Source organism: Bubalus kerabau, chromosome X (genome assembly GCF_029407905.1).
Source record: "Bubalus kerabau isolate K-KA32 ecotype Philippines breed swamp buffalo chromosome X, PCC_UOA_SB_1v2, whole genome shotgun sequence".
Lineage (NCBI taxonomy): Eukaryota > Metazoa > Chordata > Mammalia > Artiodactyla > Bovidae > Bubalus > Bubalus kerabau.
This window is the reverse complement of record NC_073647.1, coordinates 72,891,552-72,906,471: the sequence shown is the minus strand read 5'-3', so window position 1 is coordinate 72,906,471 and position 14,920 is coordinate 72,891,552. Positions and strand designations below refer to the sequence as shown.

General features: G+C 43.3%; 1 long non-coding RNA gene across 1 annotated transcript; it reads right to left on the bottom strand.

Annotated features, from left to right (window-relative positions):
- Window positions 1–764: 764 nt before the first annotated feature.
- Window positions 765–13,192, bottom strand: LOC129639460 (uncharacterized). The gene is made up of 3 exons (XR_008708423.1): window positions 12,912–13,192; window positions 2,184–2,279; window positions 765–1,380 (listed from the first exon to the last, which is right to left on the bottom strand). It is a non-coding gene; the product is annotated as an uncharacterized LOC129639460 (long non-coding RNA).
- Window positions 13,193–14,920: the final 1,728 nt, after the last annotated feature.

The following is a 14,920-nucleotide window of genomic DNA, read 5'->3' as shown; positions in this document are numbered from 1 at the left end:
TTAGACAGAAGCCTGAGAGCAACATACAAATACATTCTGCTCAGATAAACACAGAGTCAAGGCCACTGTTTTCTGGAAACCTTCCCAAAGCTATGATTCCATAGATTGCTAGTTCTGTGACCAGTGGCTCAGTGGTTGGAATATGTATGCCATGTCCAGCCCTACAGACAAGGCCCCCTTTGATCAGTAAGGCCCCCTTGATCAGTTAATGGGAAAGATGGTTTCTAACAAGAACACAATACAGTGATAAAGAGATTTTAAGATGTGATAGCAGCATTCATTCATTGAAATTTTAAAGAGCCCCACTAATCCCCAGCACTGGGTCTTTTATGCTTTCTAGTTGGTAGAGGTGGTAGGGAGGAGAAGAAAGAGAGAATGGGAGAGAGAGAACTCAGCTCACAAGGGAGCTTATATATTAGAAGAGGAGATCAAGACATGAACACAAACAGAAATCACACAAAATATATTGAGGTTAAGTATCCAAAGGGAGATAATAATACAATAAATAATTGTCATTTATTTAACACTCAATTTATGTGAAGCACTGTGTTAAGTTTTACATACATTCTCCTGTAATAGTCATAAGTCTATGGAATAGGTAATATGATCACCCATGATGCTATAATAGCAGCTAACATTTATTAAGTGCTTTATATCAGCCAGGCATTGGGTTAGGTGTTTTGAAATATCTTATATAGTTTTATTTCCATTCTACAGATGAGGATAATCAGGCCCTGAAAGGATAGGTGACTTATATAAGATCACAGAACTGGGAAGGTACAGCTGTGATATTCAAACACAGGTTTGACTCTCAAGCCCACACTCTTAACATGTTCTGGAAGTTCAGAGCAGGTGGCTTCTAATTTAGTCTGGGAGGTACATGTGTACAGGGAGGAAGACTCCATAGAAGAGAGAAAGTGTGAAGATGAGAAGGAAAGAAACTATACAGGGCCTGGCAACTGGCCTCAGTTGGCAGAGCTGGCGGTATGTGATGGGGAGAACCTGTCTATCACTCCAGACTTGGTCTTGGGGTACCTTGGTTCTTGGTTCTCCTAAGGCCCTAGAGAGTTCAAACATCTTTAACTACCCTTCAAAGAAGGATAAGGCTTAGATTTGCAAACTCAAAACATGATGAGCAAGGAGTTGGCAGACCCTTCTTTAGTTTATTTCTTCAGTAGAAGCAGCCTTTGACATTTGTAACATTGAAAACAAGATCCCAGATGGATAGGGAATCCAGGGGAGGCAAAACCCAGCAAACAGCACCACATCTCAAGCCAGCAAAGAAAGTTCATCATGCATCACTGCTTACACAACAGCAAAAATTCGCCAATGATGTAAACCTCCATCAATACGGGATTGATAAGTTAAGTTAGGATGCATCTGCAGAAAAGAACACTGTGTTGTTAAAAAGGATGAAGTGAAACTATATATTCTGACAAAGACATTTCCAAAAGCTTATAAGGTAAAAAAGTAGATCACACAACATTCTCTGTAGCATGATTCGATTTATATCACAGATCTGTGTTTATGAATACACAAAACCATGAACCACAGTTATCCAGAAGTTGGTCATCACAAAGAATTACAGAAGGACTTTCTAATTCATATACTTTTGAATGCTGCTGACCTTTACATGCTTATCTTACTTTTATCATTGGAAAAAGTACAATAGTTTCCATTTTACAAAACAAAAGAAGCCTTCTTGGATCACCTTCCATTCATCCTGACTTTTGTAACTACAACATATCTTAGGTTCAGCAGCGCATCTGAAATTATATCCTACAACTTTCCCACAAATGACTTAAGACAAGGCAGCAATATATTAACCGGGTTATAACACAGGTGAAATAGACTGGCAATTGATCAAAAAATTTTACACAAAACATAGGTAGCAACCAGGAGAAAAGTCACCAGAGAAAGGCCACAGGGCTTTTCCACTTTTACTAGTAACTTAGATCAGTGATCCCCAACCTTTTGGGCACCAGGGACTGATTTCCCAGAAGACCATTCTTCCATGGACTAGGGAGTTGGGGGGCGGAATGGTTTCAGGATGAAGCACGCACATAACATTTATTGTGCACTTTATTTCTAATGTAATGGTGCTGCTGATCTGACAGGAGGTACCAGTCTGTGGCCCAGAGGTTGGGGACCCCGGACTTAGATGACACAGAAAACGTACTTACCACGTCTGAAGATGACCCAAAACTGGCGGGGATATCAAATTTGTTGAAGAACAAAACTAAGATTCAAAATGAGCTCAGAATGGCTGGAGTACTGGGCTAAAATTAAAAGAAATAATAAGGTGAAAATTATAAGATAAAGAAAAATATCCTGTAAAATTTAAAAGTCTATTTTGTGAGGCCAGAATAAGGGAAGCATGGCTTGGCAGCAGGTCACATAAAAACAGGCAATTCAAAAAAGATCTAGCAGTTCAAGTTGACCCATAGCATAATGTAACTAAATTATGTAGCTGCTAAAAATGGAGCCCATTTTAGGTTATATTAATTAAAGTATGGGTTCTAGACCCCAGAATATAATTGTCACACTTCAGTCTCTGCTGTTCTCTCCCGGAGTCTCCTGTTCCAATCTATGCCCCACATTGCAAGAGGATCATTAACAAAGGGAAACACCTCCAGAGGATGGTCATGAACTTGACAAAGGAGCTGGAAACCATCCCATAGCAAGAGTGGCTCTTGAAGGGACCAGAGACACAGGGTCTAAAAAAGAGAAACATCCCATATAGGATACGCACATGCTTTCAAATCTCAGAAGCATTCCCATATACATACTTATCTGGGTTGCTCAGGTGATAGAACTAGGACTACTGCCACCTAGTGGTAGCAAGGAGGCAGATTTTTCAGTAAACCTGTCAAAAAAGGCTTTCTGACCTTGAGAGGGTCCTGCAGGACGTTGAGTAGCCTGGTAAGACTGTTATTTTAAGACAAGGATGGATGAACAGATACCCAGTGGCAGAATCACAGTAACCAGGGCCCTTTCAGCTTTAAAAGATTACATCTTTCTCCTATGAGATCTCCATGTCCTCCCTGGATCAATGAGCCTCTCTCTGTGGTCTACAGAGTGGTAAGGACAGCTGGACAGGAACTACTGAGGCTGTCCCCTCTTGCTTATTGTTATCCAAGACCTGGGTGGGCAAAAATCACTGCTTATCTTATATTTTTATTTGACTTATTTAGTTTTGTTTCCTATCCTCATCTAATGGGCTATAAGTATAAGCAGGGATCCTATATGTCCTGTTTTTGGCTAACTCTCAACCTCTGGAATATCAGTAGCAGATGGTAGGTGCTCAGTAAATATTTAACGAAATGAGTGCTGCTGCTGCTGCTGCTAAGTCGCTTCAGTCGTGTCCGACTCTGTGTGACCCCATAGACGGCAGCCCACCAGGCTCCCCTGTCCCTGGGATTCTCCAGGTAAGAACACTGGAGTGGGTTGCCATTTCCTCCTCCAATGCATGAAAGTGAAAAGTGAAAGTGAAGTCACTCAGTCGTGTGTGACTCTTCGTGACCCCATGGACTGCAGCCTACCAGGCTCCTCCATCCATGGGATTTTCCAGGCAAGAGTACTGGAGTGGGGTGCCACTGCCTTCTCCGAACGAAATGACTAGTGCATCCCAAATTGACATCATTTTCAGAAGGTTTAATTTTCTCAATAAAAGACATTTCAGATTTAAGAACCAGATCTCACAATAATAACAAGCAGTTGTATCTTAGTAGTAGGACTCCAGGTGATTTTGTTTGTTTCTCCATTTCCCCAATTTTTTTTATGCAATCATATTGCATTACCTAGCCATCGTCGTTGTAATAGCTAACATCTACTGAGTGCTTTTCATGTGCCAGGCGTGGGGATAAGCACTTTACTTGGATTAATTCATTTAAGCTCACAATAGCCTTTTCAGTTGGCACTAGTATTACTCCCATTTTAAAGACCAGGAAACTGAGAAACAGGGAGGTGATATGACTTGCCCAAGGTGATGCAACTAATATCAGGCAGAATTCAAAGGCCATGTTATTACCCCCTGACATCAATGTAAGATGAAAAATGATTACGATGATAATGACAACTAACATTTCTTTAGTCCTAATCATGTATAATATGTGTTAGTCACTCAGTCATGTCTGAGTCTTTGTGACCCCATGGACTATAGCTCTCCAGGCTCCTCTGTCCATGGGATTCTCCAGGCAAGAATAATGGAGTGGCTTGCCATTCCCTTCTCCAGGGGATCTTCTTACCCCAGGGATTGAACCCGGGTCTCTCACACTGCAGGCAGATTCTTTACCATTTATTTGTATAAGGTTCTGTGCTGTTTCCAAAACATTACCTCCTTCAATGCTCAGAACAGCCCCTTAAAGTGGGAACTATTATTATGACCATTGTACAGTATTGGCCCCTTCTGTAATGTAATCAACCATGTCCACTGCCCCACCTGGACTCTATTCTGATTTCATGAGAATCATACTTTTCTTGATTGTCTCTTCTGCCTTCCAGCCAAGTGAAGAAGTGATTATCTGCCAGTCACTACTTGAACCCTCCACTCTATGGAGATTAGGTCTCCAACATAGATAACTGTGCTGTTGTCCCCTTCTAGAATGTCCTTCTTTCCTCTTTCACCACAATCCTACTAATTTTTTTCTCCAAACACAGCTCAAATGCAACTCCCTCCAGGAATCCTTCAGCGATCAGCCCTTTCCACCACAATCTCTTATTATACAGCCTGTACATTTCATTCAGCCTGGTCATCTCTGGCTTTGTAGTGCTGGCTCTGCTCAACTCACATATGTCCCTTTTTCTCAGTTAGACTAGAGCTCACAGAGGCAGCTAGGTCTTGAGTTTCTTGGCATGCCCTGAATAAATGGTCTCTTAGCTTCCCCTTAGTAGGTGCTCAGTAATTATTTTGCTGATTTCATAATGATAATCTCACCTCACAGCTGTAAAACATTGTCTTTTCCAATAGGTCTCATACATATTGTCTCACTTTTGCTTCATAGGAGACAGACAAGATTTTACTTTTCTCATTTTCACAGTAAAGTAAGTTGAAGGCCAGGGAGGCTAAGTAAGCTGTCTCAGGTCACACATCTCAGAATTCAGCCCAGCCCTCTGGACTCAAAGCCCCAGATTCTTTATCCTAGAACACACTGATTCTACTGGAAGGTACCGCTGGCTGGGAGTAATGCTAATAACATTCCCATAAAGACCTTGTCTTGATCCTATCACTGGAGCAAAAGCAATAAAGAGTGACAAGAGGCCATATCCACAGTTGAGATTGGGAAGGCAGGTAAATTCACACACTCTGTGCCGAGAAGTGCCTGGTGCTTATCAGATGGGTGGTGATGACTGTGTTACATCCCCTGTGAGGAGGACACTTGGGACTGAACAAAATGTTGTCCTCCACAAAGGCCAGTGTGGCTCAATCCTCAGCAGAAGTGGGGCAGTCCAGCAGGCACGGGGTGAATGAGAGAGAGCACTAAGAAGCAAGAAAGGTGGGTTCAAGATCCAGCTCTGCTCCAATCTAGCTGTGTGACCACAGGGAAGGTAACCAGCCTCTCTGAGGCTGTACTTCCTTCCTCACTAGTCGATGTCCCATGACAAAGCCTCTCATAGACCCTATGTTCCACGAACTGGTGATCCACAAACCAAATTTGGGCCAGGAACATATTTTCTTGGGCCCAAATACTGTTTAAAATTGTTTTGATCTGGTAAGCAGCACTTAAAAATCGGAAGATTTTATAGAAATATTCAGATTTCCAAGCTTTCTAGAAAAAAATAGGAAGGCCTGGCAACATTAAAAAAGTGGAAGACTTCACATAAAATTTGATTTCCAGTCTTTCTAGAAAACAATATCTGGATATATGTGATTATTTTTGTCAATTGTTTATTCTTTACAATATAACATGATAGGTTTTGATAAGTAGCACAGAGAAAATATAAAGCAGATAGGGAGTTCTTGAGTAGAAGGGGAGGGGAATCCAGCAAGGCCTACAGTTAACAGAAGCTGCTCTGAGAAAGCCTCACTGCCAAAGGAAGCTATTCCCAGGACCACAATGGGCTGGAGTCCAGGTCTTTCGGCTCCCTTTAGATGGCCCGTGTAGGAGAAAGGTTTAGGAGTGCTAATGCCCTTTACATACCAAGTGGGGAGTAAGAAGACACTGACCTTGGCTGATGTGAATTGAAACACAGTTTTAAGCTTATTCTTTGATTTCACAAAGGCAACAAAAGAGTTTCAAGTGGTAAAATAAGTATCAAAGTCTGAGAGAAGGAGAGGAGCGAATTGTATTTACAAAGCATTCCCTAATCAAGAGCAGCTAAACACAGTCATTCACCCAGATGCATTTTCTGTCTAATGGGGGTCAAAGCAATTAGCCTGATACCTGTAGCAATATCCTGCCTTGCCCTTACATCTCAGGCCAGGGCCATTACAAGGTATCAGAACTCATTCTAATCAGAAAACAACCAACTCTGTTAACCCAAGCACAGCATGGCATAGACCTGAAGAGGAGAAATGGATCCTACTCCATTCTCTTGTTGGCCATTTATTGTCTGGGCTGGGACCTGACAGGTGATTTCTCTGGATACCAGTGTTTCTAAATGGAACACAGTACCCATTAGTACACTCCAACATTTTGGATCATGATCTACAGTAAGAAATATGTTTGTCATTCATATAGCACACATTACTAAATATATATATATATATATATATATATATATATGTAGATAGACAATAAACATATCATGAAGCAATCCTTACCCTTATTGTGTGTATCGTGCATTATTATTTCCCAGTTCATCCCCCCCTCCTTTTTTTAATCCTGATCACTACTCACTAAATTGATTTTCTTAGCAGTGGGTAATAATTGGCAGCTTGAAAAACACTGCTTCAGATCAATGGTTCCCAAATCTGGTGCCACATCAGAATCCCTTGGAGTCCTTGTTAAATACATATACTTGTGCTCCCCTTCCAAACCTACAGAATCAGAATTTCTTCAGCGTGAGACCTAAGAATCTATATTTTCTTTTACCAAGGACCAGCCATACACTGGCATTAAGACATCACAGTTCTCCTCAAGACGTAGAAGCAAATAACAGCAATCACAGTCATTACTATCAAACACCTACTTCATGCCAGTGCTGCCGGCATAAGCACTTTCCATTCATTGACTCACTTAAATCCTCACAGCAACTCCACTTTATAGATGAGGAAACCGAGGCTCAGAGAGCCTCCACTTTATAGATGAGGAACTGAGCTCAGAGACATAGATAGAGAGGTTAAGGAAGTGGTGGGGCTATGATTCATGGGGGCTCTGTTCCCACCCTTACTGATCCCTCCACCCTCTCCCCTCTGTAGTTCCAGAGACCTTGGATCTATGCTAGATGTTCTATACCAATTCAAGTTCAAGGCCATACCCCAAGGGGTCCAACCAACAAAGGCAAGAAAAGGTGTAAAACAAAACAATAAGAGTTGCACTTATATTGAATTTTGACTGTCCAAAGCATATGTCTGGCTATTTTCTCCACATTTATTCCTTTGAGGTATCCTGTGAGGCAGAAAGTGTTAGTCAAAGTGCTAGTTGCTCAGTTGTGTCTGACTCTTTGCAACCCCATGGACTGTAGCCCACCAGGCTCCTCCATCCATGGAATTCTCCAGGTAAGAATACTGGAGTGGGTAGCCATTCCCTTCTCCAGAGGATCTTCACACCCCAGGTATCCAACCCAGGTCTCCTGCATTGCAGGCAGATTCTTTACCATCTGAGCCACCAGGGAAGATGGCAGAAGAGACAGAAAAAATAATACAGAGACACAAAGAGGGGAAGTGACTTACCCAAGGTCTGACAGCAAATTAAAGAAAAGCTATCTCAGGCAGGGTCTACTACTGCTCTTGGGCTGGCTTTCTCCAGGGTTTCTAGATCCACCCCACTTCAAGTCTATCTCCCTTTAAAGTAGAAAAGGAAGAAGAGCTGGTACTTTCTGCCTCCCTCTTTACAGGATTTACTATCAACTTCTGAAATGAGCACACTCTGTATACACACTGCCTGAGGGACAGGTTGCCCCAAACCGCCTACACAAGGCTGTACTGAAAACTGGCAGTGTTTCTGGTTTTGCCATGTAATTTGGAAACAGAAAACTCTGCACCATGCTTCAAAGAAAACTAATGGATTCAAGGATGAAAGGAAAAGGCATTATCCCTCCCACACAAGGTAAATGCCACCAGCCAAGAGTGAGGCAGTGTTTGGAAGTCACTGCTGAGCAAAATGTTGTGAGCCCACAGAAAGCCGAGGCAGTGGACTGGGTCAATCTCTGTGATGGCAGAAAGGGGCTGGAGGGATGAATGACCCCCATTTAGCTTCCTTGGCTGAGACCCTTCCTCTGTTGAGAACATCCCTTCTGTTTCTGCCACAGAAAGGGGTGTTGTTCGCAATGTGTATACATTTATGTGACACATGACTAGCTCTTTATCAAACACTCTTATTGATTCTAACATTTTTCTTCACCCCTTTCCCTTCATAATGCAGGTTGTTCCCTCTCTCCCCTTAACAAATCCCAAGGATCATCTAACACACACACTATTTGGTGAAAATAAAAGCAAGCCATCCTTCTCTTGGCCTCCGTCTCCCCATCTCTAAAGTCAATTATTGTTGCTTAGCAGCTAAGTCATGTTCGACTCTATAACCCGCCAGGCTGGACTATAACCCACCAGGCTCCTCTGTCCATGGGATTCTCCAGACAAGAATACTGGAGTGGGTTGTCATTTCCTTCTCTAGGGGATCTTCCCGACCCAGGGATCGAACCCGAGTTTCCTGTGTCTCCTGCACTGGCAGGCAGGCTCTTTACCATGCGCCACCTGGGAAGCCCACATAAAGTCAACGAGTTAAACCAAATGGTCTGTTAGGTCCCTTCTCTAGTTCTAGGATTCAGATAAAATATGTAGGTAAAGCCCTACGTATAGCCCACAAATGTGACTCAGGATCTGAGCAGGGAGGGGCAAACTGATTTCAAATTGTGTTTTAAACAGTTCTCTTTTGTTAAAGGGGGTCCAAAAGGTGGGATAAAGAAAAAAAGAAATATTTCTATCATGCCCATGATCAGGCTAACATCCTAACAACGAAGGTCACTCTCCTTTTTTCTGTCTCTTGCTTTACTTTTTGTTCTCTCTACACATGGCAAAGGGTTGCAAAGCCTGCCTAGTCAGTTGCCTCTTCCCTGTGTGTCAGTTTCACATCCCAGGTGAAGGTGCAGGGAGCAATCTGGCCCTGTAATAGCCGAGGTTACAGCCACGCAGAGCTTCAAGTTAATGCCAGTCTCACCTCCACGGAAGCACTCCACTTGATGTCAGAAAATTGGAAGAGGTGTTAAATTTGCTTTGTGATTGCAACTCCCTTTTAGTTGGGGGAGGCTGGCTTAGGATTTGATGGTTTTATAGATTTCAATATCAAGAAAGTAGAAAAGATCTCAGCTTTTTAATTTACATTGTCAATCACTGAAGTGGCTCCTTCTCCAAGGGGATGCTAACTAGATCAGCACTTACTGCGGTTTTGCCAACACAGCATGGGCACCTCTCCCACCTGCTTCCTGGGGCTGGGTTCAAGATGATGAGATTGCATAAGGGAAACAGTTCCAGGGCATTTAAAAAAAAACAGAGGAAATAAAAATATTCTCACCCTTCCACAGTACAGCAGATGCACTTCATTCAAACCGCCACCATTTGAATCAAGTTACAGAATCTTCTGGGTCTCAGGTTGCTCATCGTCAAATGGGAATAATATTAATAATACCTCCGAAGGTTATTGTGGAGAGTAAATGGGTAAAGTGCCTAAAGCAACGCCCCACCACATGCTAATGCCTCAATAACTGCAGTTATGCTGACTATTATAATTTCTCTTGGCCAAACCAGTCTCTCACCAGCATTTTATGGTCATCTCATTTCACCTGAGTGAAAGTCACTCAGTTGTGTCTGACTACTTGCGACCCCGTGGAATAGCCCATGGAATTCTCCAGGATAGAATACTGGAGTGGGTAGCTGTTCCTTTCTCCAAGGGATCTTCCAACCCAGGTCCCCCACATTGCATGCAGATTCTTTACCAATTGATCCACCAGGGAAGCCCTCTCATTTCACCAGAGGATCTAAAAGCACACTAGCAATGAGGTTGAGCTGAAGTGCATCTTGGAGCCATTCGGGTGGGTTGAAGCTGCCCATTTTCCAGTTGCTGCCCTGCTGTTTATTCACTCAGCAAATATTTATTGACCACCTATTACATGGCAGGCACTGTACTAGGTGATGACATACTAGTAAACAAGATAAAGTCCTTGCTTCACAGTGTAAACACTCTAGAAGGGTCGGTGGGGGTGCATGGTATGCAGACAAGAAATACAATGAATGAGACAGGGATGAGCTCTCATGATCCGGAGAGCTAAAGCCAGTAAGGCTGGGGTGGGGGTTGGGGCATGGGGAAGGGTGGTGTGAGATGAGACTGCAGAGGAAGGCAGGGGCCAATCAGTAGAGCCTTTCAGGCCAGGTGAGGAGCTTTATCTTCATCCTAAGAACACTGGGAAATAAATGGAAGATTTCAAGCAAAGGGTCAATACACTATGTGTGGCTGAGAGGAAGAGGAACATTGTAGGCGAAAAATTATAAGTCGTGCTTTGAACAGTTTGCATCGACTGTGGCTGCCCAGGTAAGCAGCTGATCTGTCAGTTTCTGTATCTGAAGCTCCTTCCCACTGAGGATCTCAAAGCATGAGGGGCCTCTGGAAAATTGGTAATCCCTGCTCCTTATCTTTGGCTCAGCAGGTTTCTTTTTGTGCCTCCTTTGGCCGAAGATGAAATAATGATTTCAGTTTGTTCCTACCAGTTTTCCAAGATTCTTCATTTATTTATAGGATCCTGATACCTCTCAATCTCTCTCACATACATGCACATGCTCACGTGCATGCTCACACACACACACACACACTTATCATTTCCCAATGTCGCTTTTTATCTGATCGCTCTTTGTCATGACCTGAAAACCTTCCACTTTGGGGCATACACCTTCATTCAAGGACAAGGATTCTCCATCTGCTGCCACCAAGAAATCGCCCAGAGTTTCACAGCTTCACCCAAACCCTCTCCCCGTGACAGGAGAAAGGTACTTGGAGCAGAGCCAAGTGAGCTGCGAAAATGAGTCGAGCACTGAGAAATTAAAGAAAGTAATGTTGACTGGGGCAGGGGGATTAATCAGGAAATCTTAAGGTCACTGTGATCTCTTTGATTGCATTAACATCCAGTAGCAGAAGACTACAGATTGATCAGTGTTACAGCAGCAGGGAGGGGGAATGAACCTGGAAGTCTAATGCCCAGAGCTCCATCTTCCTAATGCCCACTGGCCTTCAAGCCAGTGGCTCAGCTGATAAAGAATCCACCTGCCAGTGCAGGAGACTCAGGAGATATGAGTTTGATCCCTGGGTCAGGAAGATCCCCTGGAGAAGGAAATGGCAACCCACTCCAATATTCTTGCCTGGGAAATCCCATGGACAGAGGAGCCTGGCGAGCTACACTCCATGGGGTCACAAAGCCAGACATCTTCCACAGGGAGAATTAATGCCAGTAGATGAAGCCAGATCTCTTCATTCCTGAGCCAGTCACACTCCCTTAGAACCCACTTCCTCCCTAGACGTGTATCAGGTCATCTATGCTCCATGCTAAATCATTTCAGTCATGTCTGACTCTTTGTGACCCCATGGACTCCTCTGGCTCCATGGAGCTCACCAGGCTCCTCTGTCCATAGGGAAGAATGTTCTCCAGGCAAGAATACTGGAGTGGGTTGCCATGCCCTCCTCCAGGGGATTTCCCGACCCAGGGATCGAACCCACGCCTTTTACAAGTCCTGAGCTGACAGGTGGGCTCTTTACCAGTAGGCACCAGATAGCTTTCATTAAATTGCCCCCTTGCACACTGTGCCCATTCTTCACATTCGATCAGACTATCCTTTTCCTCCAAATAGCCCTTTCTCCAGATGGCTTAGGGAAGACTTTTGAAGAACGAATCACTCATGGTGAGCCAAGTACTGGGTTGGCCAAAAGGTTCGTTTGTGCTTTTCCATAACATCTTTATGGATAAGTCTTCGGGGCCTGCCCTTGCTCCATCAGCTCGGACACTTACTTCCTAGAGTCCCTTGCACCTTTTTCTTAATTTGTCCATATTTCCAGAAGAGAAAAGCAGTCCGCCTTCTGCAGTGACAGGTTGTAGACCTGGCTCCCATAAGCAGAAGACGCCAGGCTGGTTTACCTTTGCCTCTTTCTAGTCAGCAAACCACAGCAACCTGAACTGACCTGTATAGGCCTTTGAGGAGAAGGGTTACTTCATGAGGACAAGCATATGAAAGGAAATATCAATCAATAACAATTGTAGGTCTGGTTTCTCCAGCTCCAACCATGTGCCAAGCACAGGGCTAAGAGCTCTAAACAGATTAACTCTCATAGGAAGGCAGGTGTGGTGCAGATCACCATTTCATAGTTGCAAAAAAATGAGGCTCAGAGACATGAAGGAACTTGTTTGAGGGCCCACAGCTAGCAGTGAGCAAAGCTGGGGTTTTAAACCCATACCTGTCTGATTTCAGAGCAAGTACTCATAATCAGTTGAGTGTGCCATGCTGAACGTGGGAACACCCCTCCGTTTTCAGCCTTTCTTCCCTTCACATGAGATGTATCCAGAATCATTGTGATGACTCCCATATCTCTGGCTCCAGCCTTGACCTATTTGGTGTCAGTCTTAGCCAACTCCTTTCTACTGGATAGTTCCTTTCCACTCATGTCGCCTAGTTACTCAAACTTAACATGCCAAAAGGTTATTTTTTCTTCCAACCAGCTCTCCATCTCAATTTGCCTCTTTCTGTCAGTTAATCCCCATTCCCAAGCTCCTACCTTCAGGATCCTCTCCAACTACTCTCTCTGACCTCTTGTGGTCAGGCACCAAATTGTGATGATTTCCAATCTATACTGTCTCTTGAGTCTACCCCTTCTTCCATTGCAAATGCTTGTTACACATGTGAGCATGCTCAGTCATGTCCAGCTCTTTGCAGCTCCCATGGACTGTAAGCCGCCAGGCTCCTCTGTCCATCGGATCCTCCAGCAAGAATACTGGAGCGGGTTGCCATTCGCTTCTCCAGGGGATCTTCCTGACCCAGGGATCAAACCCACATCTCCTGTGTCTCTGGCACTGGCAGATGGATTCTCTACCACTGAGCCACCTGGGAAACCTCCTGTTGATTGAATTAAACACACACAGAGACACACAATTTATAATCTCACAGTTCCCATGCATGAGTCTGAAGTCCAGACATGGTACACCTGGATCTTCTGCTCAAGCTCTCTCTGGGCTGAAAAGGTGTCAGCCAGGGTTGTGATTCTCATCTGAAGTTCTACTAATATAAAGTGTAGAAGCGTAGTATAAAGAATTTTCATATACTTTTCACTCGGATTCCTCAAATGTTAACATTTTCTAACGTTTGCTTCATTCTTTTCTCTTTTAATGGATATTTATACTCACATACACAATTATTTTTTTCCGAACCATTTGACAGTAAGTTGCAGGCATCATGCACCTTTATCCTTAAGTAATTCAGTGTATATTTTCTAAACAAAAGAAGGGTAATTCTCTTATGTAGCCACAGTAAAATTATTAAAATCAGGAAATTAATATTGATATAACATTATCATGTAATCAAAAACCTTCTTTCAAATTTCATCAATTATGCCAATATCATCCTTTAAAACAAAAAAAATAAAACCAAAATTTTTCTGCTAAAGGACTCAATTTATAATATAAATTTATACATCAGATCAGTTCAGTTCAGTTGCTCAGTTGTGTCCGGCTCTTTGTGACCAAATGAACCGCAGCATGCCAGGCCTCCCTGTCCATCACCAACTCCCAGAGTCCACACAAAACCATGTCCATTGAGTTGGTGATGCTATCCAGCCATTTCATCCTCTGTCGTCCCCTTCTCCTCCTGCCTTCAATCTTTCCAATCATCAGGGTCTTTTCAAATGAGTTAGCTCTTCCGATCAGGTGGTCAAAGGATTGAAGTTTCAGCTTCAACATCAGTCCTTCCAACGAACACCCAGGACTGATCTCCTTTAGGACGGACTGGTTGGATCACCTTGCAGTCCAAAGGACTCTCAAGAGTCTTCTCCAACACCACAGTTCAAAAGCATCAATTCTTTGGTGCTCAGCTTTCTTTATAGTCCAACTCTCACATCCATACCCGACCATTGGAAAAACCATAGCCTTGACTAGATGGACTTTTGTTGACAAAGTAATGTCTCTGCTTTTTAGTATACTGTCTAGGTTGGTCATAACTTTCCTTCCAAGGAGCAAGTTCATTTAATTTGATGGTTGCAATCACCATATGCAGTGATTCTGGAGCCCAGAAAAATAAAGTCTGACACTGTTTCCACTGTTTCCCCATCTATTTGCCATGAAGTTATGGGACCGGATACCATGATCTTCCTTTTCTGAATGTTGAGCTTTAAGCCAACTTTTTCACTCTTCTCTTTCACTTCATCAAGAGGCTCTTTAGTTCTTCTTCAATTTCTGCCATAAGGGTGGTGTCATCTGCATATCTGAGGTTATTGATATTTCTCCCAGCAACCTTGATTCCAGCTTTTGCTTCATCCAGCCCAGCGTTTCTCATAATGTACTCTGCATAGAAGTTAAATAAGCAGGGTGACAATACACAGCCTTGACGAACTCCTTTTCCTATTTGGAACCAGTCTGTTGTTCCATGTCCAGTTCTAACTGTTGCTTCCTGACCTGCATACATATTTCTCAAGAGGCAGGTCAGGTGGTCTGGTATTCCCATCTCTTTCAGAATTGTCCACAGTTTATTGTTATACACACAGTCAAAGGCTTTGGCATAGTCAATAAAGCAGAA